General features: G+C 40.4%; 1 long non-coding RNA gene across 1 annotated transcript; it reads left to right on the forward strand.

Annotated features, from left to right (window-relative positions):
- Positions 1-845: 845 nt before the first annotated feature.
- Positions 846-21,302, forward strand: LOC112947118. The gene is made up of 5 exons (XR_003249344.1): positions 846-1,054; positions 1,843-1,998; positions 18,092-18,184; positions 20,523-20,597; positions 21,121-21,302. It is a non-coding gene; the product is annotated as an uncharacterized LOC112947118 (long non-coding RNA).
- Positions 21,303-21,562: the final 260 nt, after the last annotated feature.

Here is a 21,562-nt window from a genome sequence, read left to right on the forward strand (position 1 = left end):
GCCAGAGTCTCTTCTAAAAGTTTTATTWAAAAAAAAACTTTTTCCAAATTAATTATATTCAAAGAGTTGATTTTTTTTAATTGAGATGAAAATCATTTTTTTCATTCTTTGTCTTTCCCCTGCCTTTTTTTTTTAATTAAGGAAAAATCTGAATGGCAGAAATTGGGAAGAGGCTGCATTTTTTGTTCAAAAAAGTGTAATATGTTTTTTGTGACAAGTAATTTTTTCCATCTAATCGATTTGCTGGATAGTCTTCACTTAACCAAAGGTGAGAAACAAAAGGTTTCTATTGCACTAGGACTACTAGAATCCTGCTGCTGATTTGATGCTAGTAAGGAGTTGACAGAAATTAGTTCTGTTGTCCCTATTCTTTGTCCTCAAGACAAACTTAGGAAATCTTGACTGGCAGTTGCTCTGCACTCCGCTATCCTGCTTTCTTTGTTAAGCTTAGGTAAAACTGCTGGACAATATTCTGAGGCATCAGTGAACTGGTTTGAGGTCCCTCACCCTTTCCATGTCCATTCCACATTTGTTGCTAGGTCAGCATGTGGGCAAAAAGCTCATGTCTGAGAAAGATCTTTTAGAGATGAGAACTTGTAGAAATCCCCTAAAAGTTACCTGTCAACGGCTTAGTGCTAGGAATTGCAACTTACCTGGCTGTTGCAGGCTCCTGAGCACCTTCTAGATGCCTTGGACAACGGTAAAGGGCCCAAACACCTGCAACTAAATGTGTTTTGCTTTTGAACTATGTACTGACAGATTTATCTTGGCCAGGTTGATCCTCATTGTGCTTTGTTTGCAGACAAGAAAACAAAGACCATGAAAATTGCCATCTTGTCTAGGTTGTCTCCACCCACAGCTGAGCAGCGTTCTCCACTGTCTGCCCACTGGAGACCACATTGAATTCAGGGTGTGTGTGATGCTGATTTTCAAGTCCCTTAGATAGAGTGCAACCTCTTTTCGTCAGAACTGAGATGGCACTGTCACGCTTGTGATCTGCACTGGAGGGACGCTGGTGTAATCTGGAGCCTAGGCCTCTCCAAGTCTTAGAAAGGTAACTTCCTCTGTTGTGGTTTGTTTTATTTTACTGTGCTTCAAGTCTATTAGCCAGCATTGTGCTGATTTACTAGGGTAACAAAATATGAAAGATTGAATCTAGTCCTGTCTAGGGTTAAGAGTCTGTAAATCTTGTGTGTTGCCGAGACAAGGAATAGTTTAAACACTGCACACATTCTAGCCTCTGCAGTAAGGATGGGTATTTTGTTTTGAGGATTTTTCTCCTTATCTCAACTGCTCTACCATTTGGCTATCTGAAGCTTTTGCATGCCTCGCAAACACCATCTGTTACAACCCAAGACACAAATACTGCGAGTGATTAGTAATATAAGCCAATGTTGCAGCTGTATGTGGTGTGGAAACCTGATAGAAGCTGAACTTCCTTTGTAAGCCTGACATGCTGAATAGTGCATTTGTGGTTTGTCTGAGCTTTTGCATTCATCAATTAAAGATTAACTTTCTGCTGCTGTGGAGACATGCTAGATGAAAAAGAAAAAAGGGAAGTCTATAAAGAAAACAAGTGAGTTCCATATTCCAGGAAACATTATTGGAGTAAGTRAAGTACCTAGGATAGAGGGAGTCCCTAGTAGGGAATGTTTCCAAGGGCCGCATCCTAATACCTTGTTAGATTAATCTTTTAATCTCTTAATATTTTTGTCAATGCTCTTCCTAAAGTTATAAAACATTGAAAATACACATCCTGCAGGAACTATTCTAAATACTGATATATATTCCTGCTGTTATTCAGTGTATTCAGCTCACAGCACTCTCCAACCTGTATTTTAGAGCTCCAGCTTCCTTTCTGGAGGAACACTATTTGTGCTCATGTGTGTGCATGGAAGATGATCAGGAAAGGAGAGGAAGATGCGTGTTTGCAGGATAACTGACTCAATGCACTGCAATCCAATTCAGCCTAGGAGCCTGCAGCTCTGAAATGATAAGGTGAGTCCATTTTTAATGATGAATAAAAAGAACTGTCCAAATGAAGAAGCATAATAGTCTTTTAATACCCTAATCTTCCTAAACTGTGAGGAGGATATGTGCTTGGACAAGGGCAAGTGTGTTCCTGCACCAGGAACCACYGAGGACTGTTCAGTGGCCCATTTTTTGTGATGGACTAGATGGCAAATGAAGTAGCTGGACCTTTGCTAGTATGAAGTTCCTTATGGAGATTTGATAACTCTTGTCTAGTCTGTTGCATATTTCAGAGCACTAAACAGGCATGCACTAATGTCCTGCTAGTTGCCCTTTACTGTGTATTATGAAGTATAAGGCAGCAGGATTGTGAGCAGCTGTGATTTAAACGACTTAAATTTACTCTGGATTAAATATTTGCCTTTCATGTTTGATTTCTCATTAACTGAGAATTTACAAAGTCAAGTACACAGTCCCATTCTTATTTGTAAACTTGCAGCTTTCTCTTTTAATGTCTAATAATAAGTTCTCCCCTTCTGGTKGTTTAATGTATCGCTTGTGATTCCGTTTTGACAAATCTTTCAGCAGTTCACAAAACTCTTTGTTGTAAGGAAATAAATATCCTGCTGACTCAATAGGAAAGAGATGCTTTTTGTCCATTGAAAAATATTGCAGCCCTTTAGATTGGTCACTGTTACTTATCTGAATAGTGCTATTAGAGAGAGGAAAAGGGCACTTTATTCGTCCAAAGAAAGCATTCAAGGGTACTGAAGTATGTAGGGCAAGGTTATCAAGGCTTTACTTTGAGAGTATCTGGTTTTGCTTTTGAAAGACCATCTCATGTGTGATATTTGTCTGTGTTAAATGCGTTGCCTTTATTGCAATAGCTTTTCTTTTTTTAATTACAAAATGCTGACAAAATGTTTTGTAGTTATGTATTATAACTACATTAACCAGGTACATTAGGATCTGTGGATATAGCAGCTGATGCATTTTTTGTCACTTATATAATGAACCTTCTGCCTGTACAGAATAAAATATTTATCTGTAATGCTGGAGACTGGAGGAGGGAAAAAACAGACTGCCTGCAGTGAATAATTGTTACAATCTTATTGTCCTTTGCAAAGTTGTTAATTAAGGCCTTTTCTAAGCAGACTGCTTACAGGAGTCCCACTGAAGTCAGGTTGCTGTACTCTCGTGCATCTGTTCACTTTGCTGTTGTTAATACATTTAATATGAGTTCTCTAAGTTTCATCTTCAGGAGAAATGAATATTTGGGGAGTGTCTTGTAACACACTTTCTCTTCCCTGCATGGCCCATTATTTCTTATAGTAAGAAAGAAAAACAGAATTCTTGAAGGAGACTCAATAGCAGAGAAACTGGTGCTTCCATCACCAATATTACAGCCATATAAGCCTTCCAGGGTTATGGGACTGTTACTTCATTTGCAGGTGCTCTCTCAAGTTTTCCTGTAAGGAGCAAAATATGTGGATACCTTGCCTAGAAAAGTATAGTTCATATTGTTTTTAATATTAGATTTCTGTAGCAACTAGAAGGCCTAGTCAGAGGTTTTGACCATTTTGGTAGGCAAGGAGAACAGCACAAGGAAAGAGTATGCTAAGGGAAGAGGTCTGAGTCAAAATTGACCTGTTACTGTTGAGATCTTTGTAGACATTACAGGAAAGGAAAATTTTGCACAACTGAATTAGTTTTTAGGATGTTTCCTGCCTGAGGAGAGAGCATGGGAGGAAGGAAAGAAAGCAAAAACGTCCTAATTTTCAAAGGTACACGATGGAGAAGCTTGGTGCCAAGTGCTGATGGTAGGCAAGCATTGACATCTTGGGAGCAGATGAGAGGAAATGGGAAGTGTCAGTAAATCATACGTAGCCTCGAAAGTTAAGGCAAACAACTCATAAATAACTGAGAAGGGACAGCCCAAGGAGGAAGGAGAAAAAGTGACACACGATCAAGGAGATGAGCTAGGGAAAAAAGTATTTGCAGAACCATCTGGAAGGAATGGCAGCAAGAGAAGCTTATATTGGCAAGGCCAATGAGAAGAAAGTCAATAACAGAAGTTACAAAGTCAGTAACAGAAGGATGGACCAGTTTCTGTGTCAAAAGACAGGAAGAAGGGTTAAAAGGGTGGAAAGGCAAAAAGAGTCAGTGTGGGGCATTCTTGAGATGATAGAACCTGAATAGGCAGAAGAACCAGAGGAGAATAAGAAGTGACATGAGGATGAGAAAGCTTTATGGGGCGGTGAAGGTGCTAGCAGAAGCCAAGTCATTTCTGCATCTGACAGAAAAGGAGGAAGAAAAAGATAGAGGGGAATGTTAAAGCACAGTCAAAGTTCAATAGTCTAGTATCCACCTTTTCTTGGAAGAAAGTTGACAAAATCCTTTGTGGATAAAGAAGAGGAGACAATAGATTATGGTTGTGCCTTAATTTATTCAGAAAAACAAACTTCTTTAGGAAAAGGACAGAGAGAATGGACTATTAATGCAAAAAGCTATTTTGTCTTCACAATTCTGCTGGAGTTGCTTTCTTCAGTGAATGAGCAGAAGCAGTRGAAATGATGGTCATCATATATGGAGGGATGGAAAGTACCTTGTTATGGGAGAAAGGGAAAAGGAGACAAGAGTTGAAAAGACCAAGGAAAGTAAACTACTTTATACATGGAAGAGACAGAAAAGAAGATAGTAAGCAGAACTTGAGGCAAACAAATTTTCTGCAAGTGTAACAGGTAGAAATAATGAAGGAATGAATAAGGAGGTGAAATAATGAAGGAATGAGATGAAGAAAGTGGGCAGAGCTAGTAAGGGTAGTTTCTTTGCCAGAGTCAAGCCAGATCTGAAGATGGGAGGCCAAACAGATAAGTAGCCAAGAGCTCGGAGCACCAATACGAGGTCATAGAGGTGAAGATGAAGGACAGCCAGGTGTCAAAGGTGGGGAGGAAGGTTTAGAAGAAGCAGCTGGGTCTATCGTTGGCAGTTGCAATATTGGGGGGAGGGGGGCAAGATGGCAGACTTCATAGTTTACAGTATCAGCAGATACAATATCTTTCTGCTGCTTAATTAGTTTAATTAGGTCAGTTATTTTAAGCTAGAACACATACTTCATAGCACTCTGCAGTATTTGCAAAAATAGGATTAAAACAAATTCAACAAATATAATTGAGAAGGAGCCCCCGGTTGCTGAGTGTGGTAGAGAGCTGTTCCGTATTTTGTGTGTGGGTGACTGTACTGGGATGCAGCGGGAGCCGCACGGCTGGGCTTGCTAATCCTGGCTGAGGGCACGGGCAGCAATCTTGCCAGCTGAGAACTGCCCAGGATCCATCTCCCYGTGCCCGGCCTCTGCCAGAGAGCGGGGGAGCCCTGCAGGGGCTGTGGGGACAGGGCAGCCACCCAGCTTAGGGCTTCCCAGCTGCTGACCCAGCCGCCAGCAATTTGTAGCTGCCAGATTTGGTGAGCCAGTCAGGTCCTTTGATCCCTAATTTCTTCCRTCTTTAGTGAAATCACTTTTCTGAGAGAAAGCCCTGCCTCTACCAGCAGAGGTTGCTGCTGTTCTCTTCACCTCCTTTTCTTCTCAAGCGAGCTAACCTGTCATGTCAAGCATTTATCTGAAAGCGGTGGGAATTGTGAAGCTTTAATGTTTCCCAGACTGTAGTCTGCCACATTAACAAATCTTTCACTTTTCCGAAGATGATAGTGTCAATCATGGTGACAGGCTGAAAGACACCATTCATTGTTAATTAATTATTAGCTGTCAACTCAAAGACTTTGTTGAACTAAGAACATTCAGGCAGATTGTGGATTTTCTCTTCTTTAAACTTTGTGTTTAAAGGACACTAAATACCCTTAATTATCAAAGTAAGTTGAAATCCTTTCATACCTCTTTCTTCTGCAGGTGACTGCTTCAGGTACAATATTAATTATAAATAGAATGAAGATGCTGTAGCCTTCTTAGTGCTGATTTATGTTTTCATAATGGATGAACTAAAAAGGAAGAAGTTTCCTTTCTTTGCTTTGGTAACAGCCCATGATCCCTGGGCTGCCTCGAGTTCTGTTGTATGTAGAGGAAAGCAAGTGAGTGTTTGTGGAGAAGGCCCGAGGGCTGTTCAGCCTGGAGCACGGCCTGTGGTTTTGTGTCTGACTGCTGCTCACATCCATGCATTTGAGCTGATGGGACCTTTTGGTTTCACTCTTGCTTCTGTTAGACTTTGGCCAGAGAAGTGAGGAGATAGCTTTCCAGTTTGGGCTCCCCTAGATGAGAATGAACTTCTTGATGTGTTTTTCCTGAGTGATCTGATTTTTCATCAGTTCTGTGAATGTCCAGCTGCTGTTGTATACTTTCTAATGTGAGAGCCTCACCCTTACACCTGAAGATGCTTCTAATATAGACTGTTATTTTAGGAGGGGAGCAACAGGCATTGCCCAAGCCAGGAAGGCAGTTTGTGTGCCTAAGTGCTTGCAGAATGAGGCTCCAAGTTTAAAAACACAGGCCAATTTTTTCTGCATTTGGGCATGGCTGAACACAAAGGGATCCAAAAATACTCACCTACCTCACAGGAGTGCTCTGAGGCTTAATTAATGCGTATGGGTAAAATGCTTTGAGATCCTCAGGTCATAATGATACTTAGCACTTTATATCTTCAAAGCCCCATACCCAATGCGAAGGAACTAATCCCAAACTAATTAGGCAAAAGGCACTATAAAAGTGCCAAGTGTTGTTATTTGCCTTAAAGTATTATTATTTAATCACAAATTGCCTCAAAGTGAAGTGTGACTGTATGAGATTAGAGACATCGTAATTAAGGCCTTGATTTAATATTTTAAAATTATTCAGCACACTTCAATACAGCACTTGAAATTTCTTTCATTCTTTCCCAAATACCCGACACACATTTTAATTTTTGTAAACACTGTATCCTCATCACTTAATAGGCTTTCCCTCTCCTCTCAGTTGTGTGCCCTTAGGATGTTGCAGTGCTGAGGGAAGATAGTTTGGTGAACATGAATTTAGCCAAGTTGGAACACAGGAGGCTGAACGAGTGAGTGTGTGTGTGTATGTGAATTAAATATGACAAGAAGGAAATGTGTAAATGAAGTCTTTCTTGCACGTGTGGTAGATGTATTTATGTATGTGCTGGGTGAGTTCCGCAATGCAAAAACAGCTATGAAAGCATCTGTCACCCCACATTACTTATTCTGCCTTTGAGATACAACCTGCCACAGACTATCTTAAAAGCAACACTTCTCTGCATGTCAGGGAGCAGCTGTAGTTGTTGCATTGATTTGGGAAGCGATGAATTTGGTAAATAGGCTGAGAGAGATTCACTCCTCTGCCCAGCAGCCTGGCAGAAGGTTCAAGCGCCACTTCTGTCCTATCTAAGGTTACATGCAGGGCAGAAGTGACTGTAAAGCCTGAATGCAGGAATAGATTTCATCCATAAGGAGYTGCAGAGGGTTTAGGAAAAATCCATCAGTGAGGGTGGAAGTGAGGATTGGATTTGCTTTCTCATCTTTGCTTTTCCTCTACTCAGCCCTGGTGAGACCACATCTGGAGTACTGTGTCTAGTTCTGGGCTCCCCAGTACAAGAGGGATGTGGAGCTGCTGGAGAGAGTCCAGCGCAGGGCYACCAGGATGATCAGGGGCCTGGAACATCTRCCMTATGARCARAGGCTGAGAGAGCTGGGCCTGTTCAGCCTGGAGAAGAGGAGGCTGAGGGGGGACCTGATCAGCGTGTATAAATACCTCAAGGGAGGCAGTGAGGAGGAGGGGGGCRGCCTCTTTTCAGTGGTGGGCAGGGATAGGACTAGAGGAAATGGCTTCAAACTGAAGCATCGGAAGTTCCACAGGAACTTAAGGAAGCATTTCTTCACTGTGAGGGTGACAAAGCACTGGAACAGGCTGCCCAGAGAGGTTGTGGAGTCTCCTTCTTTGGAGATCTTTAAAACCTGCTTGGATGCAGCCCTGTGCCACGTGCTCTAGGTGACCCTGTGTGTGCAAGGGGGTYGGACTCGATGACCTCTGAGGTCCCTTCTAACCTTGGGCATTCTATGATTCTATGATTCGTTCTATGATTCTATGATCTTTCCCAAACAATGAAACATGTTGGTTTTTTTTTCCTGATGCAACTCACTAGAAGTTCATAGAGTTTTGAGGAATGGTTCTGGTATGACCATACTGTGCCTCTTCAACTTTACTGACCTCGGTGGAGATAATCCCCCATCTTCCAGTGATATGGGAAGGGCTTATAAAATGAGCGTCCATTTAAAGTAGGCATTTCTGGTGAGGAGCAGCAGGGCTGGTTAGCAGTGTTCCACTGTAAATCATAACATAYGTTTTATCTAGTGAATTTTCATAGACTTCTGAAAACACGTTGCCTCTAGGGGACTGGACTCATTTTCAGGAACCTTATTGGTTCAATTTCCATTATTTTCTATTCCATGAAGTGTTGTACATCCTCTTTTTTGGAGGTGGGGGGATGGGAGGGGAAAGCTGCTCTGTTTGTCACTGWTCTCAGAAAAGGTTTGGGAGTGGGAATTTTTGCCAGAGCTCTTCATGCAATTGGTCAGAGAGAATGCTTGGGTTGCAGTTAAAAAGGTGRAACCTAGTTGTGGACAAGAGAAAAAAAAATGGAAGTGGATATTTGTGCCTCAGAGGCATGCAAAATGTTGAACACTTACATTCAGCTTTGGAGCAGTAAGAGGTTGARGGCTGTTTGTGATGCAAACAGATTCACTTCCAAGGTTCAAGCTTCTCTCCTTTAACCTCTCCAGTAAAAACCCTCTTTGCAGGAGACCACATGTTCAGCTGTGAAACTGGAAGTAGCTTCCATGTCTTCACCCCACCCTTTAGTGCCTCAAAGCTGGAGACAGTCTGTGATTCAGCATCAAGGTTAATCCCATGCCCAACCCCAGGTTATTCTGTTCTATTCTTAGCTTTGTTTTACTGGACTACACCATGGTCTTCTCCAGCGCAGGTGTGTGGTTGAAGGCCTCTGCAGTAAAGGGCAGATAACTAACCTTTACTTCTTCCTGGAACATAAGGAAAAATACCCACCCTAACAAAATAATAATAATAAAAAAAAGGCAATGTAGGAACAATCATTTAAAATGARTAACTGAGCCAGGAACTTGCGCTTAAATACAAGAGTGTGGTTTCGTGGTAACTTCATTGCCAGTGTGTATGTGGGTATGAGAACTTCAGAGAGCTTTTACTGGAGAACATTTACTCTAAAGCAGTTAGAAAACTGAGTGCTGCACACAGGCTGGTTCATTCTGGAGCATCTAAGCCTCTTGTTGAGTAGACTGACAGGAAGTGTCTGCATTTGCTTGCTTTTGATGCTAAGAAAGGAAAAGGTGGTAAGACAGAGTACTGTGGTTTTTGCACTTGATCATATTGGTTAAGCTTAACAACTCCTTTTGTCTTTTTAAAAAGACAGCAAAGGTGCCTACATGAATTGTGAAGGAGAGAGCTGAGGCTGGTGAAAATCACAGTGGCTCTGCTGAAAGGATGTCAATTGTCACCAGCTCAGCACCTGACCTATATGCATTTATGGTGATAAAACCTGCTGAGGAGCCTGAAACACAGTCCTGCCACCCCGAAACCCACCCTGGGGCAAGAGACACTAATGCCTTCTCACTGCTTGCACACCTTGGGGAAAGATGAGGTGAAACGAAGTGCTGACCTAAAAGACAAGAGCCCCTGAGGAGATAGGTGCTATCAAAATGTCATCTAGATAAATAAGGACCCAAACTCCTAGTATCTTAAGTAGCTAGACTATTGATTAAAGAATCATGATAAATGAGTATAGGGCTGTGAATTAGATCGATACCATCAACCTTAAAAGTCAATCTCCTGTACCAGCTTCAACAGAGACAGTAAAAAAATGCACATAGGAGACTTACAAATCCTAGGGCTAATAGTGGCCTTGAGAATTTTTTTCCTCCTTTTTTRTTTAACCTTTGTATGAATAAACTTTAAAGAACTGGTAGTAGATACATGTGTTTGTGTCATCAAGTTTTTAAAATAGCCCATAAAGTTAAGACCACCAAAATCTGGACTTTCAGAGTAGCTTAAGATATTTTTAGAATGTCCTTATGCAACTTCTAGGGACTAATCTTTCTGTGGCAATGAATATATTAATAAAGGTTAGCTATGGTTGACAGACTCTAACTTCGTCAGGGTAAATTCACACTTGCAAAGAAAGAAGCTAAACTCCTTTCTTACTTGAAAAAGGCATGTGCTTCAGAGGTTCTCCAAACGAAGAGTCTTAGAGAAATAAAGAAATATGATTCAGTTTTAGAAAATCAAACACCTTTGTGTTTTCTAGGTGGAACTAGAGAAGGGCTGCTGGACTTTACTACACTGGGTGCAGCAGAATGGAGGTGGTGTTGCTGGGCTGATATACAACTTATGTCTCCTAGCATGACTCTGCCTGGTCAAGCTTCCCAATATGGGATCTGTTTTTCAGGTCATACTGGCCTTTTTGTGAAAGCTCGAGCGAGGCACGAAGCCCTTTTTTTTTTTTTTTCCCCAATTTCATTTGTTGCATGTATAAAGCAGACATTACCTCTTATATCCCTGCCTTTTTGCATGTTGGGGTGATTCATGATTTCCCATTTCTTGCTACTCCTTTTCTGTGATTCTTATAGAATTGTTTCGGGGATTCTTAAAGTGCCTTCCTTCCTGACTTAATCTTCACAGAAGAAAGATATAATAACTACTCTTCAATGATACTTTTTGGCTGTAATGACTCTACAGATGTTCATAAGAAGTAATTTTTGTTGTTTTCTTTGTAGGAGAAGTCCTAGGATACCCAATCCATGTTCATGCCAGTCATTGCYCTTTAACAACAGATAATTTCTAGGGCTATGTAGGTATTTCATTGTGATTTTCATCAGTGTTTCTGCAATGAGGTAGAACTTGATTAGTGCAGACATTTCCCTTAGTTTGTTGAAGGTATTTTTCACAKGAGGCTATTTTGGGGAAGTTTCATGCCAAATTGGGGGGCATAAGTGTCTTTATTTTCATCTGCATATAGTTATTGCCATGAGACTTTGTCTTAGGGTGCCRTTAAGATGATTTCCCAATGCTAATGTGAGAGCTAGATAGTTGCTGATAAACTATATATATGTATGTTGATTTTTGGAGCACTCTGTCAATCTGATTTCTTATGATGAAATTAACCCCCTGGGCAGATATCTGGCACTTGTGCATCACTTGAGCCTTCTTTTGAGATCTTAATTGTGATTGAAATGATAYGTAGCTCTTTTGCTGGCTTCCTTCACAGAAATGAATTTCTTGCAAACCAGCCAGCCAGCAGAATCCCCCTTTACTCTAGGAGCACCCTCATCTTCACCTTCAGTGCGCTGATGTTCCACCTAACAAGTGCTCTCTTAAAAAAATAAATAAATAGAAAGAATTGGAGAAGAGTGGTCGGGAGGTTTGCTTCTTGGGAGTAAGCTGTCATTTGCAATCATTAATGGAGAACGATACGCTCAGCAAGTGTTAGTGTGCAGAAAAGAGAACTCCATCAGAAATGAAGTGTCTACTCAAGGGAGTTTCACTTCGCTTTGCTGTAAGGGTGACGGGTTCAGCAAGATAAGTGGTGCACTATGGCATCAAATTACTTTCAGTCATTTTTTTTCATGGTGGAAAATTTTATTAAAAGGAAAAAGTTAAGGAGATAGTAGCAGTGTTGAAAAGCTTTTGCAAAATCAGGATTGTCGAAAACTAAAAAATAAAAAAATGAACTCAATTAGAAGTGCTAAATGAGGATCATAATGAGATATCCAAAGTCTTGCCAAGTGAATTTAATCACTTTCTGATCCCAACAGCCACACAATTCAACTCTTTCTTAGCATAATTAAGCAAGTGACAATGAGGATGCTATTCCAAGACATGGTAATGAGATGCTGTGGGGCCTGAATTCAGCTGGAGGGGATTTCCTATTAAATATTTATTGTATGTGCAGCTTCTTCAGTAGCTAGAAATATAGCAAAGGAAATTTAACCAAATAGAACCTCTTTCCTCTGAAATGAATCTGTGAAAAACTGAAGCACTGTGGTCACTTGGTTTTGGACTGACTATTATTTTTGGCCTGCGGGCTGCATTCAGCATCAATAAAAATCATAGTTTATGTAGGAGGAAAATAAATTTGAGGAAGGAGGCTAGAATGTAGGCAAATAAAAATGGAAGGGGAATAAAGAGAAAATCGGAATGTGACAAACCAATTAGGGAGAGAACAAATGATAAAAGTCAACAGGAATTAACTAACGATGGGCTGCAGAGTGCTGAAGGACTAGAAGGTTTAAGGGGTAAAAGAAATAATATAGGAAGGGAAATAATTGGATAACAGATATGACCATATGAACCAATGAAGTAAAAAAATAATAAGACTTCTAAGTGCAGTGAACGTTTAGTTCTGAATCCAGGGAGAAATGAAGTATGCTTTCATTATGTTACTTTAGACACTTTACAGGGACTATGGAAGACAGGGCCAGCCTATGCCTAAGTAAAACTGTAGAATAAAAGCTCTGTCAAAGCCCTAGGGGTTTATAATAATTTGCACATATGCATACACGCACCAAAGAGCCTTACTCTGGAAGAGTGTTATTTAGGCTATGAAATCAAGCTGTGGCTGCCAAATTTATAGCTGTCCTTGCAACCTTAAGCTTGCCCCTTTGAAGGCCTAGCCTATTCACTAAATAAGGCAGATGTCTTATAATGAACTATCAGAAAATACATACTAGATAAAAAAAAAAAAATCTCAGGAAACAGAACTAAGGTGATTCTATCTCTGGCATTTAATTCTTTTTTTTTCACAACCTATCTAACATTCCTTCAGCCTTCATTCTTAGCGCCTTTAATAAAGAAGGCAGAAAGGTCTGCTGTGTCTGAATCCTAAACGAACACCATTACAGCAGATGAGATTGTGTCTTCAGCTACAGRCCAGATGCTGGAGTTGGCAGCAAAAGACTGAGTGAAAGAAGGACTTTTTAGGTAAAGGATCTAGGTCCAACAAGGGTCCGTCTCAGTGGTCAGCTGTTCTCCCATAATTTGCCCTGAAAGCAGAAATTCCTGATGCAGCACCAAGCAGGCTGTCCTTTCCAAGTGAAACAAGTCAGTGACTGAGGAGGCATTCGAACACCAGATCCTCTTGATGTTCTGGTCATCTCCTGGACTGTCTTATGAAGGGAAGATTACATTCCTGCTTAAACGGGAGCACCTGAAATTAGGCTGGATAGTGTTGCTGGTGGCTTCATTTTGAACACACCTGGTGCATGGGGAAATGCATTGATTAATACATTTGTATGCTGAGCTTGAAGAGGTCCTGGGGCTAAACCTGCAGGCGCAGGAGGGAGGGCATGCGTGCAGGCGAGCGGTTGCTGTTCTGGGGAAGTAACCCTGACTTTCCTGCCTTGCCCTTCCTTGAGTGTCCTTAACTGCAAGCACTGCAGTTTTTTGGGGCCTTTGACAAGGTGGGCTGGGTGTGCTACACACCCTGCTTATTTGCTGCCCAGGTCTGAGAAGCATATGGCTAGCTGAGAAATGAGGTACATCTAGGAAGGCTGCAGAGATTTGGCTGCTACACAGTAGCTGTAACCTTCCCCTTCCTTTCTTCCCTCATGCCCTATCTCTTCAGTTGATGAAGTCTTTGGGCTTTGTGACTGTCCTTCCCTAGATATTTGAATGAGGTCTGTGGAGTACACCAGAATCCTGAGGAGAAACCACTGTGTAAATAATATCTCCTGTCATACTTGCTAAGTGGCACTCATAATTACAGAAGTTTTCATCAATAGGATCAAATTATCTTGATGAGAAAGCTCTTTTTTTCCCCCTCTCATAAAGTACGAGAAAAGCTGTGAGACAGGAGGTGCAATTAATTATCTCACTCGGATTAAAAGCTCTTTTAGTTGATATTTGATCTCTTATTATTTGATTTCCCACAAAATTGCTGGTAACATGCAATCTCACTTAATATCTCATTAGCACTCCAGTGTGGTATTTGTAAGGTGGTCAGGTTTATGTATAATAAAGCAGTGGCTGGCTAGCAGTGAGTGACTTCAGCCATAATTAATTAATTAAATGCGTGTAAAACATGGTTCATTAGCAAGGTGTGTGACAATCTCATGGTGTCCGGTGCTGTCCTTCTAATTGTGTAATGGGCATGATGCTACTGCAGCGTTGCCTCATTAGTTTCCAGCTTCTGCTATTGTTGCTTAGGTGAAAGACTTCTGATTTCCAGGATTTGTTSCGCTGACCTGGTAGCGTTGGAAGGAGTAGTTTACTGTAACCAATCGAACAACATTTCTTAGTGTTTTCACTTAAAACCCACACAATTAGAAATTATTGCTATAGCTTAGCAGCAGTAGCAGAACATTTGCTTGGGAAGCTGGAAATCTCAGTTCAACTGTAGTTCAAGCAATAACTATTCTTTATACTCAATTATGCACTGTAACCCATTAGGGAAGTCTGTGGTTTCCTGATGTAGATCTTTTTTTTTTTTTTTCTTTCTCTGTTACAGCAAGATTGCAACTGACTTACAAGTATATTAGAAATTGGTATAGTTGTACAGTTATTTTGCATGCATTTGAAGAAGCTATTTATCTGGTACATCCAGAGTTGGGACCAAGTATAGAACGTCCAGATCTTAACCAAGGCTTTGATCAAGCGTGGGAGAACACTGGCCTGTGTTTCTGATGCGCTTGTAGTCCCAAGCCATTGGAAAGTCAAATTTCAGGTCTGCTAGGTCCAGCAATGAGTGAATAGCCAGTTTTCTGGACCGTGGCGGGGACCCTCTCCTGAGAGAGGAAATGCCTGAAGAGAAGCTCATCCTATATACCACTTGACAGGCCCTTGAAACCTGTTGTATTCAGCCTCTCTGAAAAGAGTGGTGGTCAGTTCTGGCAATGAGAACCATGTTGTTCCTGTTTTGTGTTCCTGAGCCTAATGAGAAGGTCATTTTTTTTTGGTAATTATCAGACCGAGCACCTCTGAGCTTTTGGACTTTCTATGAATGTGGTAAGACCAAAATCAGTTAAGGATGTATGTTGTCTCCTATTTTAGAGATTAGGAATRTGGAGAGAGTGTGTTCTTCATTTGCTTAAACTGAATGAAGCCATGCATAAGGCTCGGGTTCTGATCTCAGGCAGTTTTTCTTCTCTGGACTGGTTCTTTGTGCCATATCCTTTTGCAGTTAGGAGAGCTGGCGGCTTTTTATGTTGCTAATGTTATAATTTTCCTATTTTTTTTCCTTTTTTTTTTCTGAAGCAAATTGCTGGAGAGCTTTGATACTTTGTGAAATTCACATCCCTGAAAATAACAAACCCTTTCTAATGTTTCCTGGCTCTATGAATTTCCCCATTTCTGCCTGAAGAGTTTTCTCTTCATTTGTGCTGCACATCACTGTGGTGTGACATTGACCCAGGCCTTTGACTGGGTTGTCCGGACTAGTACGGACCCTACTGAAAACGTCACTGGAGCACTGCGATGTGCTCAAAGTATTTATCTTTTCACTCAAAACATATTTAGCTACCAAGGAACAAGAGAGCTAAAGTAACTAACTGCAATAGAAAATGCRCTGAAAAGGCTATCTCCAGGCTTAAGAGCTGACTAATTCTAATCCCATTTTATTGCCATATTACAGGACAAACACAAATGTGCAAAGCTGCTCTTCCCCCCAACTTTGCCTTGAACATCCGTCACCCATCAGTAGTGTTACCAGTAGTGTTACCAATGCCTTCAATGCCATTAGTTCTCATTTCAGTGTTGTTAACGTCTTATCTTCCAAATTTGCTCTTTAGTATGCTCCTTTGAGGAGATAGGCAGCAAAACTTGTTCTTTTTGAGTGGTTCTGTCTTTTTTTTTTTTTTGGCACAGGAGGGTTCTTTTAAAGAAGGATATATTATTCCCCCCCAGCCTCTTTCCCCCCATTATTACAATTTTCAAAAATGTAGATGCTCCTAATACAGCAGAGACCGTTCCACAGCTCTGCTTTTAATGGAGTGAGCAGATTGCAGTAAGAATGCGGTGCTGCTCAGTAAATTTAATGACTTTATGAAGATAAATGTTTCCCTTCCAAAGCCCCTTCTTGTCAGAATACATTTAATACCGCCATTCCTTTGAGAACTAAATTCCTGTAGCACTTTGCAGCATATTAGCATGTTTTTCTCACCACATGAAATTGCACTTCAAGCAAGAAATAATAATGTTTCTGCATCCCCTTGTACATTTTTATTACTGCCAATGAATAGGAGTAAATTAACTATTATGGCTGACATTATTCACAGGGACAAATTCCTAACTCATTTTACAGAGAATAATAAATAACTGAATAAATAAGATGCCTTTAATTTCACATGTGAATTATCAAAGATTCCTCTGAGTAGGAGGAATGGGGGCCAGTTGACTTTACCAAGGAAATGCGGTTCTATAAGAGAAATTCGATATGTACCCGCTCAACTTCATTTTTTTTTATCCATCAGAAAAGTATAATGAATATACTTGTAATTACATGTGATTCCTATGAAAACAGGTTTCTCTTGTCTGRTTATTTGTTGCTATGCATGTTTATCCAAATACTAATCTGGCAGAATAGCCACGTTTTGCTGTTAGTTGCTTGGATGCAACTCAGATTGATGGCAATTATCATATGGTTTACTTCATCCACAGACTTTAGAGTGATTTTTCAATGTAGTGGGAGAATCATTGTCCATTTTTTATAACAGAGGAAAATAAGACTGGGAGAAATAAGTATCTTCTAGTAGGCTACTTGACATATTCAAGCCAAAGCTGCAGTATTTTGTGATGTTTTAGGCTATATGAAAAATTACACCGGCCCACTTGACAAAACGGACCAAACACAACATTTTTTTCCTAAATAAAAGAAATGTTATTTATCCAGTTCAGAAGGAGCCATTCTTTATTTAAGCATCTCAAAGAGCAGCTAAAAAAGCTTATCAAAATCTATATGATTTTGTATTGTTTACTAAGAGTAATAGTTTAGGTGAAAACAAACAGTAGTCATTTTTTTAAATAGAAAAATAGGAACATTTGCCATTTTTTTCTCTTGTGAAAAAAAAACATAGGTTCCTGTTTCTWGTTCAAGAGTTTTGAATTTGTGAATAAAATATTTTACTGAGTCAGAGCCATGTGACTAGGATAATTTACAACTCTTCATAATCCCTTTAAAATTATATTTTAACTCTACTTGCTTAATCTCATCTATGTTTCTTTCTCCATGTGTTTATGCATGTGTACACACATGCATATATCTTTTCTGGCTTTACTCCAAGCCCTTGCTACATACATTTCTTTAATAACATGAAATAGGGATCCGGTAGTATCCCTAAAGGGTGAATTTTACTTTAAGTGGTCAATGTGCTCTTGCCTTTGAGGGGAGGATCTATTTTGGCCTTATCTACCATTAGCTTCCCTGACTAATCTACAAGGCAGATGGCTCAAACCTTTGAAGTGAGGAAATAAAAATTGCTAGTTCTGCATATTGAGGTGAATAGAAATCAGAACTTGTATGAATTCCCTCTCTAAGTCATGTGCTGGACACTGGAGGTGGAGAAAAAACGAGTGTGCACCCACATATCAAAATCCAGGCTCTGCCTTTCTGACTAAAAGGCTGTATGTCCATAAGAAGACCTCTTCTTGAGAATGGTTGCAGGAGGGGTGGAGTCTCTGATTTATTATACTTCTCTACGGTGCTTTTTTTTGTAATTTCACAAAAAGGTGGATACTTTGATTCCCATAAAGGTGGACAAAGAGACGTGTGTGCTGTCTGCTGTTGTAAGTGTAACTAGAACTATAAAATTTCATAAAATCCTTTTTGGATTTGGAATTTATTTTCCATTATTCAATAGAAAATTGCAGCAAAAGGATTAGTGCAAAATGTCTGTTTTGCTTGAAAGTTTCTAATCCTTTATTGGAAACACTCCCCCCATTATTAACACCTTTTTATCATAGATGATTATTCTATTGGGCTATTTATTTCATTGCTGAAAATAACTCGCCAGGTTTTCTGTCGTTTCAATATGAACATTGTTCAGAGCATCACGCAGAGAAGGAGCATCGCTAAYGCCTTTTCCATTCATGTCTTGGCAGGTTTACCAAATGAAGCTTTATAAGAATTTCCTACTGATGACAATGCCAAACTCCCCTTCAGGAAGTTGGAGAGTTAGACACCCATTTTAACAGGTTTGTGCCTCAGACAGAGCTTTGTTGTGCAGAGTGGCGTCGAAGAGCGCCGAGCCCAGTGTTACCTGCATCCCTAGGGGCTATAGGGCAGCCCCACTGCAGAAGAGGGGTCTGCACATGCAGGGGAGCAAACCCTGCTGTGCATCTTACAGGCTGGGAGTGCAGCTTGGAGCTCTGCAGCTGGGAGAGCCACCAGGCCAGCGCTAGAGGGAGTCACGGTCACACGCAAGGCCAGTGCGCTGCTCTGCTGCAGGCTTACATCAGGCATTGTAATATTAGTGCTAAATTCGTCTYTGTAGCCCTTATTCACATTTTTTGGTTTCTCCCCCTCCCCTGTTCCTCTACAATAACTGTTGTAAATTAAACAGTTACTTCTCTTCCTCTGGTTTCAAAGCATCAAAGATGTATGCGAGCCCATTACCTTTGATGCTGATTTCCTGTTAGAATGCATGTTTTGGCATTGCGACATCCTGAAAAAGTTTAATCTGAAGCAGAAGAACTGTAAAATGAAGAGAGCAATTATATACAGCCCAGAGCTCTGAGCAGTTGAAATGACAACAAAGTTTCATCTGTTTATTAGGTTAGCTCTGTTTCAAATAAAATACTATTAGCAATTTATGAACAGGGGAGTAGGACTTTGAAATTGAATATCTGTCAATTAAATCTGAAAATTTTAATACAAAATGCTTTTTAAAATCAAATAACAACTAATAAAACTTCAGGTTTTGTCAACAGAATCAGGCTGCACCTTGGGCATACACCAGACAAAATARCAGTGTATACACATAGCAAAACCTTACCTGGGAATGGGTGGAATTATGTAYGCAGAGAGAGAAGAAGAGGAATTAAACCAGCTTTGTACTCTGCAAAAAGAATTGCCATCCAAAGATGGCTACAGTTGTCAAGGYAACTTTGCTTTTCTTAATGTTCCAAATAGGGGCTCTTAAATTCTTACCAATTTGTGCCCCCCCACCCTCAGCCARGATTTTTGTGAGGTCATTTTTACTTTTCAGTAGAAGATGATTGAGTTAAAATAGCCAAGCATTGACGTTCTTTCCAAAAGAAAATAATAGAAAATCAGCTGATACTTGGAATTGATGTCCCTGTCTGTAACTTATCCTTGATAGTTAGTGATCAAGGTCTGGTGTTTAACAGGGCACATTAAAGAGTCTGCTTGGTGTCAGCAAAAGAAGAAAAATAGACATTGATCATCTTTAATGCAGAAGCAAATTCTAAGCTCTTTAGTTTTGATAGTGTCCTTTTGTTCTGTGCATGTGTACCAGTTAGCTRTTGTAAAGTATTGGTCTGCACACTGTGATAAGTCACTAAAACCCTCTTTCCTTAGGCTTGAAGGTAAGCACGAGGAAGAGCTCAAACATTCTCGCTGGCTCTTGCGGGAGAGGGCAGGGCAGCCTGAGTAAATGGGATTTGCTGCTCCCTTTGCTACAGAGTGCCCGACTTACTTGTCCTGGGGATGGCCTTTTCTGTTATATTGCATCTTCAGCTGGCGATTGAATGCTGGTGGACTGACAGTGCAGCGCTGCTATATTTACTGACACATGGATCTTGCAGCTGAATCCTCATAGGAGCTTTGCTTTCCAGGGCAGAAACCACCTTTTGGGGTGTGTGTAAATACCTGCATGTTTACAGCATAGGGCCCATGGTTTGTGCTTGGTGTCTTAAAGTTCTCCAGTCCTAATAGCAGTAAGTGCTCTCTGTCTCTGTGCCTGTGGGCCACAGGTCTGTGCTTTGGATAATTTGCATACCACAGTATAATCTTTACTGCAGCTTTTAGTGTTTAGTTACATTAATACTGATTGTTCAAATCCTTATGTATACTAATAAATGCAAAAATGGACAATCTTGTAGTTAAATTCCGAATTTTAGTCCCTGAATTTCCATATGAGAATATGAAAAATGTAATTTATCCTGTGACACTTAAAATGAAAGCTCTGCAGGGCAGAACTGTATCTTAGTATGTGTCGATGTGGTACCTAGGATGTGCTGTGATCTCAGCTGGGCCATCAAAGTGATGCTTTATCACCTGTAATGTCAAAGAACAGATGTAGCTCAGTTCTTTCTGGACTGTAAGAAGGGCTTATAGTCTACCTGCTGTGTCACACTTGAAAATCAGAATAGCAAAGCTRTTGTTTATGAGCAAGTCAATAATGTTCAAAATTTGCCCCAATGCATATTTTAAATGACAGTTTCTTTGGTTTCATATATTTCAGCAATAACATTGTATGACAGTATGAAAACATCTGCAGAACAAACTCCTTTTGTTTCTTCATTGTTTCTACAATGCTTCTCTAAACTGTCTTTGTCGTGATACTTTCAGTGGTTGAACCTGACAGTGACTGCGCCAGAGACCAACGAAGACCATCCTGGGAAGGACTGCTGCGCTCCTTTTGAGGTAGGGGTTATCCTGCAGAGTCTCTTGCTTCGTTCGCTGTAGTCTGTGAAAGGATCCAAAACTCTACTGTAATACAGGTGGGTGAAGATCAGTGACAAGGATGCAGTAACGATTTCCAGAGCAGATCAAATGGTCCAGTGTTAGGTGGCTAGGAAGATAGAGATGAAAGGGATTCTAACTATGTAAAGCTGTGCTGTGGGATTAAGAAGAAATGTGGGWATCCATGATCATGTTGCTATGAATTATGATGCATCATATTAAAGAATTCCAGGACTGTTATTCATGTTGGCAGGATAAGGTAATTATGTTGTGATAATCCAAAGCCATGGGCACCTCCTTTGGCAGGCCTAAGACTACATAAATGTGATGCCTGATCTTTTTGTGCCTTCTCTAAGATTAGATGAACAACATGCTAAACAAGCCCCTTACTCTCTGTGGACTTTAAAAGGAMCTTAGACGAATAGCACAGATGGGGATGTCCCTAGATATTGTTTTAACTTAATTTCCTTTTTTTGTCCCCAAGTGAACAGCAAAGATAACACCATCCAAGTGAATATCTAAGTAAAGTCGATGGAAGTTCTATCAGTGCCTCTGGCGTGGTCAGGGTTTTACCTGATGACCAAGGCTGGCATGAATTTGTACCACTGCTTTGAAAGTGAAAGAATTAGACCCAGGTGTTTCTAAGGCTGCATTTGGCCAAAGATTGGAATGAAATTGAGGTAAAGGGTTTTTTTTTTCTTCTTTTTCTTTTTCTTTTTTTTTTGCTGTTGTTTTTCTTTTTTCCTTCTGACATCTGCATGTGTGTGTCAGCATTGTCAGGAGCTGTCTTTGAAAGTTGAGCCTTAAGTCAATTATCTGAGTTACGTTTACCACGCCTCTTTCTTTGTAGCTATTACTCTTGAGCTCCCAATGGATGAGCTATTACTCTTAAGCTCCCAAGCTGCTGAGGGAGATGTGTTGGTAAA

This window comes from Nothoprocta perdicaria, unplaced genomic scaffold, assembly GCF_003342845.1.
Source record: "Nothoprocta perdicaria isolate Ctin4 unplaced genomic scaffold, notPer1 scaffold_22, whole genome shotgun sequence".
In the NCBI taxonomy this organism is placed as follows: domain Eukaryota; kingdom Metazoa; phylum Chordata; class Aves; order Tinamiformes; family Tinamidae; genus Nothoprocta; species Nothoprocta perdicaria.